This window comes from Elaeis guineensis, chromosome 16, assembly GCF_000442705.2.
Source record: "Elaeis guineensis isolate ETL-2024a chromosome 16, EG11, whole genome shotgun sequence".
Taxonomy (NCBI): domain Eukaryota; kingdom Viridiplantae; phylum Streptophyta; class Magnoliopsida; order Arecales; family Arecaceae; genus Elaeis; species Elaeis guineensis.
Genome location: NC_026008.2, coordinates 933,085 through 944,996, shown reverse-complemented (window position 1 = coordinate 944,996; position 11,912 = coordinate 933,085).

Here is an 11,912-nt window from a genome sequence, read left to right as displayed (position 1 = left end):
AGAGCTTATTTATGGTTATATTTGGGATGTATTATATATGTTTGAGATTATAAAGATCAGTAAATGTTAAATGTATTATCTTAAATTTATGTGTACAAAGCAAAATCTGATCAATAAAATCCTGAGTTAGATTCTGAGAAATGGATAGTAACTTGAAGAAATTATGTTAGTAGTTTAAGAAATTTATTGAATTATATATATGAACAGATAATCAGTTTAGTAATTTCCTTCGCCCTTATTATTTAAGGGTGGGGCGTAGCACTTCCGTCCGATAATTAAGGGTGGGGTGTTACACGTGAAATCTTATAGAATCTTCTTTCCATCCTTCACCTATTATGACTATGGATTTTAGAACTCAGTCTCATGAATTGCATAGGATTTCTCTCTATCTACCAAGATCGATAGATCTCATCTTGATACACATCCTATTCCTACAATGGACTTACTATAGCCAACATACACTACAAGATTTCAATTGGCTAGATAACCAAGTGATTGTGCAGTCAAACTACAGTAACTCCACTGTGAACAGTTGAGGCACCGTAGGTTAAATAACTATCTACATAGCTGCAACATTAAATAAGTTACTGACAAGTGAGTAGCCATCCAAGTGACTTCTCATGTTGGTCACGCTCAGTACCGTTGATCTCTATCAGGCACTTACACTCTCGCTTCAGTGTCTCCACACTGTAGACTCGAGACTCATCTACCTGAGAGGAGAAGCGATCCATGCACCAATCTATTCGGATCATTCACCATCCTCATGATGATCCATCAATCAGGAGTATTTAGGAATTGATCTCAAATGACACGTGCCTCAAATTCTCAACTTTTAAAAATACATGTCATTGTTAGGTCAACTCCTCGGACAATTCATGGACACAAAAATACAGATAACATGAATGAAAAAATAACTCAATTTTATTAATTTCAAAATTTTAATTATAAAATTATACTTCAGAAAGTATGCATGTGTCAGTCAATCTGACTTCTAGGACATACATTTAACAAGTATTTGTATATTTGTTTAATATATTTTATTATGAAATATTATTTGTCACATGATCTAAGGTAATGACTTTATTATGGATTATGATTGATGGATTTGGATACCATATAATTTTGCATATTTTCTATTTGTAACATGAAATGAATTTTGTGAAAAAAGAGTTTCTATTCAAGAAAGATTCACAGTTTGACTATGTATCGATATGTTGCTAGTAGTGTATTAATCTAAGGATTAATTTTGATGAATACAAAATATTTGAATACTTATTTTGATACTAATGAGTTGTTGAAGCTCTCATGTAGATAGTTTCAGAAAGCTAAAATAATTTTTGAAAAACATGTATCAATTGACAAGTTCTGGAGGCAAAAGATGATGATTGGATAAAGCTAGTGAAATAATAGTGCTCTATAAGCCAATCGTATATATGATGTGATGGATATTTTTTGTATTCTATCTTTCTAACTCATGTATTTAATATTAATTATTAATAAAATTATATATTTTATTTTATTATATGCTACATTTTGATGCTTGATTAAGATTATAATGAATCCCATAAATTAGGACAATGATTTTAGGACTATGATAAGATTATTTCAGTGAGACCTAAATCCTTGATATTCCTAGCCTAAAATATTTTCAAATGTAGGATCATTGATTCTAGGATCAATGATATCGGTAAGACTGAGATATTCTATGCATGCTCGATAGAGAGAGTGGTTGATCTCACAGTCACTTATGTAATAATATTAATGCATGGATGTGGATGCTCATTGAAGAATGAGTTCATTGAATTGACCTAATGAGAAAATATCTGATGGAGCCTTATATGCATTTCAACTGATTGTTCTTTAGTGGGAGTAGTGCAAGTGATCTTTAGATCTGAAATCATCGTGGTACTTTATCTATATGAATCTATATTTTGGTTCATACCCTAGCATAACTCTTTGAGATTTGTATCAGATATTCTAGGTATGATGAAGTGTGTATGAAGGTTGTATGTGGTCAATAAGAAATTGATCACTCCTAATAAGGGGAAAGTACATCCTATGTGATCTCATAGGATAATGACTCAAAAAGTCTTTGGCCAAAGCATGATAATAATTTTAAAAAAAAATTAATATATCATCAATTGAGTCATCATCTTTAGATCGACACACATATGGATAAGTATTTGGACTTGATATAATTTTATACCCATAGCTTATCTAGGATATTGTATGATTGAAGGATTAAATTGCATGGTAACTCATAATTGAAGGATATTTTTTATATTTTTTTAAAATTTTATATCTTCTGGATAGTCAGGATATATTGCTAGACATCAATCTTGACTTGTGGACTCTCAAGAATTAAAGAGTTTAATTCAGCAATCAATTAGGAGTTTTAATTAATTGGTGCATTTGGATTGACCTATTTTTAATTGAGTTAGTTTGGTCATGAGCCTGAGTTTACTACTGGCTAGATGTAGAATCCAATGAGTCACACACTTAAGGATTTGATCATGGACTAATCTAATTGGATTTATTAGAAATCCTATTGGTTTAATTTACATGATAGCACGTGAATTAACCCAAGTTTCCAATTAAGCTTAGCCCAAAGTTGTTTAAGTAGTTACCTAGAACCTGATGCCTTGACCCAATCTAATTGAGCTCTGACCCATGGACTCCTAAGCACCTAAATCTCTTTACATGGAAGAGTACCAAACCACCTCCACACCATCTAATGCCAAAAAGTCCACACCGACTTATTTCTTGCATGTAGAAGGAAGAGTCCTTCTGGGCTACTCTTCTTAAAAACCCTACCATTTATACCATGCACCATCTGATGGTGCCTAGGGTTTTGTGCATAGAAGGAAGAGTTCTTCTTGTATACAACTCTTCCTTTTCCACATGGTATATTAATCTCACATAGAAGCCAAAGTGTTTGGCCCCCTATGAGAATCACTACAAGAAAATAGTAATTTTGTGATCGATAATTTTTTGTCACGTTTACGACAGATCTTGTGATTGATTTTTGGATAAATATCAACATAACTATCGATAAAAAATTGATTGTAAAATCAGTTACAAAATTTCCCGCCACAAGGCATGCAAAGACTTTGCGATCGATTTATTGAATACAAAAATTATTTTTTTTTATATTTTTTGCAACCAAACAATCGATCGCAAAAATTTTCAATTATTTAGTTTTATTTTTAGATAATGTTGTGGCTGATTTTTTGATTGCAAAATAGATGTAATATAATAATTTTCAACCAAAAAATCAGTCACAAATTTTTCAAGCATTTTTTTATTCAATAAACACATTTGCAATTAAGAAATCAATCAAAAAAATTATTAATTATTTATTTTATAAATCACTTGTGATGGATTTATTGGTTGCAAAATAGTTTTAATAGGTTGCAACCAAAAAATCGATCGCAATACTTTTGAATTATTTTTTGTTTATGTAAATAATTTTATGAATGATTTTTTGGTTGCAAAATTGGTTTATTAATTTGCAATCATAATATTTTTAATATATTTTTTAATTTATAAATATGTTTGTGATCAATTTTGTGGTTACAAAATTTTTTTATTATGCAAACCTTTTAGAGACCAATTTTTTGGTTACAAAATGGATTTTTTAATTTATAAGCAAAAAATTGATTGCAACATTTTTCAATTTTTTTAAAATTATAAATAAATTTGTGACCAATTTTTTGATTCCAAGATTTTCTAATAATTTGCAACCGATAAATTGATCCCAAAGTTTTTAGCTTTTTTTATTATTTAAATTTATTTATGATGAATTTTTTGGTTGCAAATTATTAAAAAAAATTTACAATCAAAAAATCAATAATAAAATATTTGAATTATTTTTTTAATAGTAGATATATTTGCGACCAATTTTTTGGTTGCAAATTTTTTTAATAATTTACAATCAAAAAATTGATCGTAAATTTTGAATTCTAAAAAAAAATTAGCACCTTTATTCTAAACAAAATTAAATAAGTATAATTTTAAAAAATATTTTAAATTTAAAAAATTAATTTTAAATTATATTATAAATATTTTTTTAAAAAATAATTTTTTTATATTTTTATGACTGATATTTTGGTTGCTAGATTTTTTTTATGCTTAACAGCTAATTTAGCAATTGATAAATCGATTGCTAAATCTTATTTATAAAAACCAACCCCAAAACCCTGATCTCTCTTCAACCCTAGCTGCCATGCCCTCTTCTCGAACCCTAGCCACCACGCCCCAGGCCTGCCCACCCATGGCAACCCCCCCTCCACTCCTCGACAACCCCAGCCCCCATCCCCTCCATCCTCTTGCGGCCCTAGCCATCTCACCGCGCTACCTGCTGCCCCACAACCTGCTCGCTCGTGATAGCCTCCCCTCCTTAGTGATAGTAGCCCCCTCCCCCTCCCCTAGTCCTACCCGCCGCACTGCACTATCCCCTCCCCCTTGGCTCGCTCGCTCGCGACAACCTCCCCTTCCTGGTGACAACAACCTCCCTTCCCCCTCCCCTAACCCAAACCATCACACCGCCCCAGTCGCTGCACCGTGCTGCCCCCTCCCCCCCCCAACCGCATCGTGCCACTCCCTCCCCCACCCCCAGCTGCACAATAACACCCCCTCCCCCCCCCACCGCGCTGCACCAGCACCCCCTTCCCTCCCCCGCGAGAGCAACACCCCTCCCTTTCTGTGACACCAGCACCCCCACCCTTAGCCCTAACCATCATGGTGCGCCACCCTGCCTACCATGCCGCGCTGCCTAATGAACACTTAATTTAAGTCATTAAAAATATTAAATATTATGGTAATTGATGTTATTTTATTTAATTTTGATGCTCTCTAATTTATTTTATAGATAATTAAGAGTTTGGGTTCATACGATTTAAATTGGATTCAAATCGGATCAAAATTGAGTGAACTAGGCAACCAGCTCCTATTCAAGTATGAACATGACTTAAATCTCAAGGGCTCAGATTAAAAGATCATTTTTTATGAAGATCTAAGTATGAATGCGACTTATTGATCAATGGAGGAGAAGCAATATAAAGATCCAAGGATCTTTATTTACACTCCCACCTCTCTTTCCATGAAACCCTAGCCTCCTCTCTGTAAATACACCCCAGCCCTCCTTTCTCAATCCATCAGTCCCCTTGTGGGGTTCTTCATCTTCTCTCCTATCTCTTCTTCCTCTTCTCCATCAAAGCTCTTCTCTTTCTCTCTTCCTATCAAGCCAATGCCTAAGTTTCTCTCCAAGCTGCTGCCCCCATCTTTCTTTCTTTCTTCTTCACAAATTTAGGGGAGGTACTAACCCTAGCACAACACTATATTCTTCCATAAATCCATTCTTCACATCCAAAGAAGGAGGTCCTAACCCTAGCATGCCTTCTATCAAATCTAAGAGAGATCCTAATTCTAGTATCACTATCCTTTCCATATTCCCAAACCCTCTTCCATCTACCTTTTTTTCTTAGAGTTCCTAGACCAAGCCTTCCAGTCATTCTATCACTGTCTGCATAGAGGAAGATGAAAGATTCAAAGAGGCACATCCACCATTGGGCACAGCGAGAAGTTCAACTTGGTTTAGTTATCTTGTATCACACTTTTGTTTCTTTTCTATTATGTATGCTTCTTTATTTGATCAATGAAAAATATTTTTATTACAATCTTCATGTTTCATTCTTAGTTTCTGACAATCTACTATTCTTTTTGTTTGTATTTTTGAAATAATTGGCCTAAGATCCCTATGGATACGATTCCGACTCATCCTATCTGCATAGTAGTGAGTAGGGTTAATTTTGATTTATTACGACATGCATCAAATTTTGACACCGTTGTAGGGGATCTTGGCGTGATTATTTTGAAAAAAATTTATAAAATAATAAAAAAAAATTTATTACTTTTTAGATTTTTATTTCTTACTTTAGATTGCTTGACTGCCATATATGCTTTACTACTTTATATTTCTAGTTGATTATTTACGTCTCTTGCACTCTTACTTTTCATACTTTGCTTTGCTGATTAGTAATTTATCTTTTATTATTAATTAATTTACTTTAATTACTTAATTATCTTCTATTTACTCTTTTTTAAAATTTTTATCTTATATTACTTTTTGTATATGATTGATTTACTACTTTATATCTAGATTTTTTTATTTACATGCATAAAAAATTTCTACTTTCTATAGCCTAGTGATTTACTGTATTCTATAGCTTATAATAATTTACTACTTTATATAATTAGTGATTTTTATTTTCTAAGTAAATTAGATTCTTTGCCTTTTATTTAGATTATATAGTTACCTTTTATTCTTAACTGTGAGATTACCTTATTTACATAGTTAAATAGTTACCTTATTTATTACTGCTCATTATTCCTGATGATTTACTACTTTCTCTAGCTTAAAATAATTTATTATTCTAAAAGTAGATTTGATTTGTTGCTTTATTTGTAGGTTATCTACTTACTTTTTAATCTTAGCCTTATTTACTTTTCATTTAGTTAGATTCACTATATCTTCTAATACCTAATTAACCTAATTTAAAATTTATCTCTTATTTTTTCTTGCTTAAAGATAACATAATGTAAAAAGAATACAAAGACATTACATAACACTTGACTAATATAAAAAAACTAATTAAATCTTAAAAGCTACTTAATATATTTGGATACCTTTTCTTTTTGTATTGCATATTTTCATAAAATACTTTAAGAGCACTTAACCCAATTAAACAAGATAAGGTAGAAATTTGATCAACCTTCTTTGGCCTGTAAATCACAATCCTACATTTGTATTGACCTAAGCCTCTAACTTAAAATTAATTAGACATTGGCCCTTAAAGACTCTCGAGCTCAATAGGACAAGGAACCCTATGAGTTGGACCAAGTTAAGGTTGGTTAGTTTAATTGGTGTCTAGGAAAGTGATTTAGGGATTATGTCTCGAAGAAAGGTGATTCATTAATTGGTTCCGTTCGTTGATCTGGCCAACTTAGTTGGTATCTAAAGAAAGCAATGGGGGGACCTCTACCAACCTTACACTTATCTGGCCAATTGAGTGACTAACTTTTTACTTGGAGTGCTCAAAGGTGTCCTTGGTAGTTAGGAGCTGTCTAGATCTAGATTAACCCTAGGATAGAGTTGATTTGGTTGCATCACTTGTTTGAAAAATAAAAAAAATAAAAATAATTAAAAATAATCTTCGCATCTATCATCTCTAGGTTCAGGACTCTCTTAGGATTTTCATCTTTAGAACTTCTCTCTTTCTTGCTCTTCTCTTCTTCTTTTTCTCTCCCTCTTCCTTAAAAAAAGAAATCAGAAGAGAATTGCTCTGATCTAGACCTCTTGAAATCAATTAGAACAATCCGATAAATTAGATCTATGCTAGAAATATGGATTTCTATAGTGGAGAGGATGAGTTGTCCCATAAATTAGATCGTCTACGAGCTATTAGACACTCTCTTTCTACATCTTTTCTTCTTACATAATAAGTTGAATGCCCAGTCATGCATCAATTTTTCGAGTTTAGGTATGAGCAAGTTCATCAAGATCAAACCCAAATAGCCTACAAACTAAGAAATAACCCATTCTTTAATGATTACAATCTAGGTTGGGGGGTTCAACCAAATTTTTCGTGAAACCCACTATTGGAAAATGTGTCATAAAGCCAATCATCGAGGTTATAGATGATTGTGCTCTATGTAAGTATATAAATTATAAAATAATAAATATTATTTGACAAATTCATCATAAGAAATATATCTTCTAAAATAGAACTCATATGTTATGACGAAGTCTTTAGAACTACTTTCAAAATGATAAAGGAGGATTTATCATGTGGTTCTTAAATCTTGCTCATGATCAAATAATACAATTATCACAAAGATGATAATTGTATCGAGTATAGGTCATTGTATGCCATATTAGTTGGTTATCCTCTTAACCAAGACATGTGGGACATAGATATGGCATACGGGTGATATGTAGGAATATATTTTACTGAGCGTGACTACTTTTGGAGCACTCTACTGTCAAAGATTGCTCTGATGGGATATGGATATATGTGTCTCTCGGACCTGAGGCTGTCTCAGTGACTTGCAAGCAACTCACGTGCTTTGATGCCGGACTATATGAATTTTTAATTCAATGATGAAAGACTTTTGTATACAATCAAGTATTTGTAAAGTCTGAGTATGAGTCAAGATGGGATTGACCACTCCAAGTAAAATTAGAGATGATGCATCATTGTGTTTCAATTCAGCAAAACTTTGACCAAAGTAGTCCTAGTAAGGAGTCATAAAATTTTTGAGATTGAGACACAATATGGCACTCTTCTTAGGTTGACAGTTTAACCCAAAGTCATCCTTGAGCATCAAGTGTCAAAGAGATGAATTATATGATACCTATATCCACATAGGTTCTAGAGTGTTGCTGGGCATACATTCGGCCTATCCGGATGTCGAGTTCCATTGCTAGATGGTTACATCGATTAGTACAAGAATTATTCTTATGCTACCAGCTTAAGTTCGAACTTATGGGGTCATACACATAAAAGTATCTGTCTGATCAAATGACTGATCGACGATTATGAATCGTTGAAGGGTTTAATTATCAATTTGATTGATGATTAATCCTTTGCAAAGATTGCAATAAATTATTCACTAATAGTTGGTAAATTAGAGAAATAATTAATTAATAATATGATTATTAATTGACTTAATTTGATTAAGTAATAGAGATTGGCTTAGATCTAATTAAATTAGATTCAATTAGATTGGCTTTGGATTAATTGGATGCAGCCCTATTGAATAACATGGTTTATTTTAATTGATCTCAGAGATGCATGAATTTAAAATTATTTTAAATTAAATATAATTCAATTAATTTTATATAGATTTGGATTGGATCTAATCCTATGAAATAATAGGCTTGATTGGATCAAGCCCTAATATTAAATGAAGCACCCGATCTCCATTTAGAATCAATCTCTAGATCAATGGGATTTTTAATCTAACTAATTTTCAATTGGATTGGGGCCTAATTGATTTTATAATTGGACTAGGATTTAATTAATTAGTTTGTTATAACTAATTTTTAAATTAGTTAGAATTTGATCAAGATCTTGAATCCTATTTGGAAATAGGACTAAACCCAAAACAAAGCCACCCCATGTGATAATTAATTCTCCACACCCCATTTTTTATCGTGAGAAACCCCATGCCCCATGAAGAAGCACCGCATCCCTCTCCTCTCTTCCTCCCATGAAAAAAAAGGTGCCCTATCTCCTCTTTATGGTTGCCCAAAATAAGGAGGGGGCATCCAAGAGTTGCACACCCCAAGATCTCTCTCGCAACATCCACTTTCTCCTCTTCTTCTTGATATATTTTCTTAATTTTTTCTTACTAATTTTTGGGTATCAAAGAGAGTTTATATCTGCTGGTTATACAAAAAAAAATTAGAGAAGAAAAGTTCTTCCCAAGGAGAGAAAGATCAAGGAAGAAGAAGGGTCTTCTTTCTTGTGCACAGCCTTGAAGAAGAAGGAATTCTTCTTTCAGATTTTTTTTTTTCAAGATAAAAATTAGATTAAATCTGATTTTTAACACATGAATTTAGAGAAAAAATACCAAAAAAAATCTAGTTGGGGTTTGGGGCTTCTTGAAGTTTTAGATCAAGGAAGAAGATGGATCTTCTTTCTTGTGTGCAGTCTTGAAGAAGGAGTTCTTCTTCTATTTTTTTTTATTTTTTCTAAGATAAAGATTAGATTAAATTTAATTTTTAATATAAAAATTTAGAAGAGAAATATTAAAAAAAATTGGTTGGATGTTTGGGGCTTTCTAAAGTTCTAGATCAAGAAGAAAAAGGGAGAAGAAGAGAGAAGAACGGTTCTTCTCTTGGATCCTTCTTTTAGATTTTTTTATATCTCAAAATTTTATATAATTTTTAATATAAAAAATTAGATTAGATCTAATTTTTATCATAAAAAATTAGAAAAGAAAAGTTCTTCTTAAGGACGTGAAAGGAAGAGAGAAAGGTTCTCTCTTATGCATGGAAAATTGAAAAGAAAGGATTCTTCTCTTGATCTCTATTATAGAGATCAGATGCATGGATTCAAAAAGAAAAGGAGAGGATCTCTTTATTCTTAATCTCCATTATATTTTTCTTAGATCAGCCAAAGGATGGTGTCCTTGCGAGCTAGCACTTCCGGAGAGATCAATCAGCACAAGGGCTTCATATGGATACCTGTAGAGGCCGAACACGTGTACGGCTGCCAACCATCATCAAGAACCATCTATCATAGATTTCGAATGTGGTGATCTACTACCGGTGCTTAGATATGAGATTTTCATCTTAATTAATTAGATGTAATCTAAATATGAATTAGATATGATCTAATTACATATAGATATGATCTGTACTTGCTAAATTTTAGATTTCAGATGTGTATACATGCATATTAGTTTATGTCATAAATCCTGTATGGTGATTTAGATTTGATCTATGCATGCATTATAGATTAAATTATTTAATCTATGCATATTTCACTGTAAAATTTTTGAAAATACATGTACATCACCCACCACGCTTCCCTTCACCGACACCAGTGGATATCTTGATGTTGCTCAGATTAATTTTGATGATTACAAAGCATTTGAAGGGGTACTAATAATTTTTACTTGAAAAAGACTTATTACTTTTCAGGGACAAAATCATAATTTTACCAAATCCTGATTTGAAAGCATCAAGTGATAGAACAAAAGATTTGTGATCCATTGGTGAAAATTTTATAGTTTTTGGACATGTATTTTGAAAGATATTCATGTTTGAAAAATATGAGTCGACCCCATGAGTCGACTCATGGCACAATGAGCTGTTTGGCACGCGATTTTTTGGCTGGCACAAATTTGGCACACCTTGTGAGTCGACCCCATGAGTCGACCCCCAGGCATGAGTCGACCTCTGCTGTTTTTAGGCCAAATTTATAGAACCTTGCTTTTCTGTTGGATTTCTGTTATTTTTCCACAGAGGTCGACCCATGAGTCGACCCATGAGCATGAGTCGACCCATGAGTCGACCCCTATGACGGGAATGTTTCACAACGGCTAGTTTTTAACCCGTTTTAAGTGCTTTTAATGCTCATTTAATGTGGACTAATGGCTCTATTTCAGCCCAGATTGTTCTCCACCATTCCTTAAAGCTATAAAAGGGACAAAAAGATGGGAATCATCAAGAAGAGAGATTTTGAAAAGAGCATTTCAAGCTAACTTTTCAGCCCTAAGCAAGAGCTCACTCAAAGTATTCAAGAAGCCTTTAATCCAAACTAACCAACTCCTCAAGTGCACATTCAAGTCTCCAACCACCTTGAGAAAATCGAAAAGAGTCTTCTTCTCTTTGAGTAAAGTGTATTTAAAGCCTCATTCGCTCATTAAAGGAGTTTCTTTTATATTTTCTGTGCTATTGATTGTTATACTCTGTTTGAGTTATTGTTTTTATTTTGGAAGGGTTCTAAAACAAGTGAAGGTTGATCCGAACCTTGAATCAGAGTGTATTGGGTTGGCTTGTATCCAGAAAATAAGTGGACTAGCTTGGGATAGCTAGAGTCGGAGTTTCTGACGAGTGTATTCAGGTTGAATACAAGTTAGTGGATTGGAATTTCCAAGTAGGAGCTTGGAGAGTGGATGTAGGTGCAAGGTTGGCACCGAACCACTATAAATCTTTTTGTTTGTGTTGTGCCTAATTGCTCTTCTCTAGAACTTCTTTACTCTCTTACATTCTTGCTTTTAATCATTAGCCTTAAATCAATTATACTCTCCCTATTTATTTAGCTATTGTTAAATATTTTTCATAAGACCTAAGTTAAGTTTAAAATTTTTAGAAACTCAATTCACCCTCCTCTTGGGTT